The following is a 6,509-nucleotide window of genomic DNA, read 5'->3' on the forward strand; positions in this document are numbered from 1 at the left end:
GTGTCACTGTGTTTCTTTGACGTCCCGAGTGTGGCTTTCAGCTTGTTTATCCCCTCTCTCTTGTTTGGTTAACTTGTTTTTTTCCAAGACAAAGTTGCATGTATTCAAGGCTGGCCTCAAATTCAATATAAAGCTGTAGTGTGTGTATGTGTCTGTTGTGTGTGTGTGTGTGTGTCTCTGTGTGTGTGTCTGTTGTGTGTGTGTCTATTGTGTGTATCTGTGTATGTGTCTGTGTATGTGTCTCTGTGTGTGTCTGTGTATGTATCTGTGTGTGTGTATGTATCTGTGTGTGTCTGTTGTGTGTGTGTCTGTTGTGTGTGTGTCTGTTGTGTGTGTCTGTGTATGATGTGCATGTGCTAATGGAGAACAATTTTGTCTTGTCTGTTCTTTCCTTCCACATTCTCTTGGGTTTAGAGGGTTGAACTCAAATAGCCAAGTTTGTGCAGCAAGCCTCTCTACCCACTGAGCCATCTTGCCAGCCCTCCACCTTTTTTTTTTTTTTTTTTTTTTTTTTGAGACAGGATCTCTTGCTGATTCTGGAGTTTACCAGTTCAGCAAAGACTAGCTGATCAATACTGGAAGAACTCTAAGGATCCTCCTGTCTACACCTCCTCAGTACCAAGCTCTATTTTGCATTCATGCTGTGATCATATTTAAGTAATAAGTACTTTGCCAGCTGAGCCATCTACCTTTCTGCTACTGCGTCCACATCTTAAGTGCTAGGATTATACGCATATGCCAGCACACCTTGTTTATACAGTACAGAAGGAGAACACTAAGCGAGCACTGTACTGACTAAGCTACTCCCAGCCCACATAGATTTTTTACAACATTTACATATTTATTAGGGGGCTGCCATAGAGCCCACATGGAGGTCAGAGGACAGCTTTTGGGAGCTGGTTCTTTCCTTGCATTGTGCAGATCCTAAAAATCAAACTCAGTTATCAGTAGCTGGCCTGACATTCGAAACATAGACTAGGCTGGCTTTGAACTCCAGGAGGTCCGACTGTCTCTACCTCCTGACTGCTGGGATTGAAGGAGTATGCATTGTAAATAGCTATTCATTTTTACGTGTATGAGTGTTTTATCTGTCTGTTTGTCTGTCTGTGCATCACATATCTGAAGTCCCTGCAAAGGTTAGAGGAAGACATTTGTTCCCTTGGAACTGAGGTTATCCATGACCATTAACCACTATGTGGGTATTGGGAATTGAACCTGGGTCCTCTGCAAGAGTAGTACACGTTAACTGCTGAGCCATGTCTTCAGCCCCTAATTTGTTTATGCAATTCGATTTCCTCAATTACAAAGAGAAGTTTATTATAAAATTCCTTTGTTAACGATGAAGCATCTTGAGAACACATACAGTTATTTTCTATAGAGTGTGGCAAACTTTTAGTTTGATTTCTGTGTATGATATTTGCTTTGTTGTTAATAAATTCTTTTAAGAAGTCTTTCCAGGGGCTGGAATGATAGCTTAGTGGTTAAGAGCACTGGCTGCTTTTCCAGAAGTCCCAAGTTCAGGTCCCAGCACCCAGATGGCAGTTCATAATTGTCTATAACTCCAGTCCCAGGAGATCTCACACCCTCTTCTGGCCTCTCTGGGCACCAAGCACAGAAGTGTTTAACAGATAAACATGGAAGCCAAACACCTATACATATTTAAAAAAAAAAAAAAAAGGTCTTTCTCTTTGGTTCTGTGAATCAGACTCAGTGTTTTAACGTAACCTTCAGGTATATCTTGTATTTTACAATATGCTATCCAAAGTCCCTGCCTGAGTGCTAACCGAGCTGCCCATTTCTAGACTCCAGAGGTGCACACCCCTCAGGGTCAGGCTTTTCCACAAGAAGTTTTTTTCTTGCCATGGGCCTGGTGGGTTTCAGCCACTACTGTTTCCTTTGCTCCTGTCCATCTGGGCACAGATCCTGGCTCCCCATTCCCTTGCAGGGCCAGTGTCACAGACTGCCCAACCATATATGCATGCATGCCAGGTGGGCAGACCGACTCCAAGGCACCTGTGCTGCCCACCACTCACCATGCTGGCTGGCCTGAGCCTGCTGAGTGCCATCTGCCATATCTCCTCTGCTCCTGGGCTTACTGCTTTGCATACCGGGTTTACTCACAAAATACAAGTGAAAGGGTAAAAGCAGAGGCCTGCGAGAGGGCTTAGTTGGTAAAGCGCTTGCTGTGCAAGCTTGTGGCCTTGAGTTTTATCTCAAGCATCTGCAAAAAAGGACGGGTGTGACACCGAGCACGGATGGCTTATATTCTCAGGACTGTGGACAGATGGCGACAGGAGGACCCTGGGGCTTGCTGGCCAGCCTGTCTAGCTGAGTGCTTCAGGTTCAGTGAAAGAACTTGTCTCAACAAAGAAGGTGGGCAGCTCCCGAGGAAGGATACAACACCAATGACTTCAGGCCTCCGGATATGAAATCAGATGAGCACACATCCACATACATGTGCACATACTCACATAATGTGCATGCATACACACATACACACACATGCATAGGATTATTTAGAATTTCAGAATGGCTAAGGCAGAGCACTGAATCAAGCAAGTACCAGACTTACTGTGGGAGCAGGACATTGTGTGGTGTAGGTGGCCTGCTCCCAAGTCTGTCCCTGCTCAGAACATTAACTCCAGCCCCTCCATTTCTCCTTTATTCCATTTTGGGCCTTCATTTTCTTCCTTTAGTCTCCTTGTCCGGTAGCCACACTTGGCTATAGACTAGAGCCATGCTGAACACTTGGCAAAGCAGATCAAAGTCACATCTTTCGGCATCTGTGACAGGTCCCGTTTTACAGAGGAGGAGCTGGGCCATGGCATAGGGTCACAGGAGCACAACCTGACTTCCCTACACTGTGCCCTGCTTTGAAACCTACTGGGAACTTGGCTTTTTTTTTTTTTTTTTTTTTGCTAAGTTCATCCTATTGTTGGCTATCCTTGGCCTGGTTAGTTAAAGTTTGTGTGCTTATTGACACTGGGGACAGAACCCCGGGCCTCACACACCCTGCTGAGCTACATCCCCACCCCTTAGCACGCTCTCAGGGTGAAGATTCCCAGCTCTGTATGTGTCTAGATTGGTGGAGATTTCTCCCTTGCTTGCTATCATTGTGCCCCCTTTGCTTTCCCACCTCTGGTTGGCTCCCCAAGCTGTGTCCCAGTTGGTACCCTAGAAACACCACTTAAAACATTTGAGAGATTTCAGACCAAATGGGAAGCCATTTTCCCCCCAAGATGATTCAAAATCCTCAGGCTTTTTGCTAGTCACCGTCTTCTCTTGGGCCAGCCATGGGCGGTGCCCTCTAGGGCAACAAGGTGAGTTCTTAGGCCTCTTTCCCACCCTTACACACTTTGTGCTGGTTCGTTCCCTTCCCGTTTACCTCTAACCAGAGGCACCTGGACTTGGAGCTGCTCTCTCCTATGTGTCCACATCTGCAAGTTATTGTGCTCCAGACCAAAGTCTTGATGTTTTCCTTGGCAAATCTCCCCCAGCCTCCCCTTTGAAGCAGACTGCAACTTCATCTTCATGCTTGGGACAGATTCCTTGAAGCAGTACTCTGCCTTCTTTCCAATGTTCACGGTTGGTCTCTGCACATATCCTGCCAGATATGTCCCAGCCGCTTCACTTCCACCATGGCCACCCAGGTCCACGGCACACTTGTCCATCTGTCAGGTTGCACTGGAGCCATGGAAATGACATGGGAGATGGCACGGGAGGGAAGAGGACAAAGATGCTCAGAGTAGACCTGGTGTTTCTGAGCTCAGCGGGGCTGAACCTTCTGTGTTTAATACCAGAACTTACCTGCAGAGGTGGGGACTTTTAAAACAAAGAGACTAGTGTGCAATCATTGCCAAGCCAATAAAGACAGCCTTTTGAAGTAGTGGAGGAATGAAGAGACTGCTTGCTAAATGAATCTCCTAAGAGTATGGCTTTCTTCAGGGAACAGTAAAAGTGGATCCATTAAAGATTCCAAAAGGGGACTGGGGAGATGGCTCAGCTTTTGAGAGCATTCGTTGTTCTTTCAGAAGCTGCAGGTTCAATTTGTAGCACCCATAGGTGGTTCATAGCTGTATGTACTCAAGGGATCTGATACCTTCTTCTGACCTCCATGGCCATGAAGCACATGCATGGTACACAGACATAACAGCACATAAAGAAAAATAAATCTAAGAGGGAAAAACAGAATTTCAAACAGGGCTGGCAAGAGGCCTCAAATGTGTAAAGGCATTTATTGCTAAGGCCAATGACCTGAGTTTGGTCTCCAGAAGCTACGTGGTAGGAAGGAACTGATTCCCAGAAGTTATCCCCTGACCTCCACAAAGTTGCACCCCAACATATGTTTATACGTGCGTGTGCACACACATGCACACACACACACACACACAATGTTATAAGAGATAATCACTTACACGAACACTTATGTAAGTTTAAAGTATGGAGGTTTTTTTTTCTTCTCCTTAACCCAGAAAGGAAAGACCATAAAGGAAAACACTGGTGTGGCCATGTAGAAATATAAATGTAAATGTGTCAAAACAGGAACATGAGGCTGGAGAAATGGCCCGGAAGCTGAGAGTGCTTACTTTTTTGTTTGTTTGTTTTTTTTGAAACATGGTATTATCCAGCCCTGACTATCCTGAAACTCATTATGTAGACCAGGCTGGCCTTGAGCTCACAAAGATCTGCTTGCTTTTGTCTCCTGAGTGCTGGGTTTAGAAGCATATGCCACAACCACCTGACAATTTACTGCTTTATAAGATATTAATTTTAGATCTAATGTGGTAGGGCATACTGTTAATCCCAGTGCTCAGAGGCAGAGGCAAAGGCAGGTGAATCTTTGAGTTTGAGGCCAGCCTGGTCTACAAAGCAAGTTCCTGGACAGCCAGGGTTACACAGAGAAACCCTGTCTTTAAAAAAAAAAAAAATTCATATGATTGGGTATTCTGCTTGAAAGTATATGCACCACAAGCCCCTTGGAGGCCAGAAGAGTGTTACATTTCCTGGGAGTTACAGACAGTTGTGAGCCACCTTGTGGAGATTCTCTGTAAGTTGCCAGTGCCCTTAACTGCGGATACATCTCCCCAGCCCTCAACTTACTGCTTTTGCAGAGGACCAGGATTTGGTTCTCAGCACCTACATGGTGCCCCACAGCCACCTGACTCCAGGCCCAGGGGATCTGATGCTTTCTTCTGGCGTCCAGGACACTAAATGCATATGGGATACATAAACCCATATGGGCACAAACACATACAAAGTATAAATATTTTTTCCCCTGAGACAGGATTTCTCTGTATAGTCCTGGCTGTCCTGGAGCTCGCTCCGTAGACCAGGCTGATCTACAATTCAGAGATCCTCCTGTCTCTGCCTCCTGAGTGCTAGGATTAAAGGTGTGTGCTACTATGCCTGGCCTATGAATTTTCATAAAGAAAAAGGGAACATGGACAGTGTTCACAATGCCACTGTGACCTTTACACTGACCCTGCCCAGGGCTCCCCCTTTGACCTTACCAGCACTCATACCAGTTTCACCAGTTGCCACACTGTCCGACAGCTCAGTGTTCTTGGTGGTCCTTCTATGGGAACTCTTTCTGTCTCTGATGCTCACTCTTTTTCTTTTCTTTTTTTTTTTTTTTTAGTTTAGTTTATTTATTTTATGTATATGAGTATACTGTAGCTGTCTTCAGACACACCAGAAGAAGGCATCATCAGATCCTGTTACAGATGGTTGTGAGCCACCATGTGGTTGCTGGGAATTGAACTCAAAACCTCTGGAAGAGCAGCCGTTGGCTTTTAACCACTGAGTCATTTCTCCAGCCCCCAATGGTGATTCTTAATCTCATCAGGTTGACAATTAAGAGAATGCATCAGAGGGCTGGAGAGGTGGCTCAGCAGTTAAGTGCACTGACTGCTCTTTCAGAGGTGCCGAGTTCAATTCCCAGCAACCACATGGTGGCTCACAACCATCTGTAATGGGATCGGATGCCCTCTTCTGGTGTGTCTGAAGACAGCAACAGTGTATTCAAATATATAAAAATAAATCAGTCTTTAAAAAAAAAAAGAAAAAAGAATCACCATTGGTAGTAGGGCAGTGGTGATATGTGCCTTTAATCCCAGCACTAGGGAGGCAGAGGCAGGTGGATCTCTGAGTTTGAGGCCAGCCTGGTCTACAGAGTGAGTTCTGGGATAGCCAGGAATACACAGAAGAATAAAGAAAAGAGAAAGGAAAGAGAGGAAAAAGAAAAAAGATTTAATTGAAGAAGGACAATTCAATGAAGGACAAAACAATGTAGGTGGCGCCATCCCCTGGGCTAAGGTCCCTGACTGAATTCAAAGGAACAAGTGATCTGGACGCAGGCATTGATTTGTGTTCTTCCTGAGTCTGGATGCCACACGTGCAGCAGCTCATGTTGCCATAACTTCCTGTTGTGATGGACCATGCCCCAAACTGTAAGCCAAATAAACTCCTTTTTTCCTCATGTTGCTCTTAAGTGTTTTATCACAGCATTG

This window comes from Arvicanthis niloticus, chromosome 13 (assembly GCF_011762505.2).
Source record: "Arvicanthis niloticus isolate mArvNil1 chromosome 13, mArvNil1.pat.X, whole genome shotgun sequence".
Classification (NCBI taxonomy): Eukaryota; Metazoa; Chordata; class Mammalia; order Rodentia; family Muridae; genus Arvicanthis; species Arvicanthis niloticus.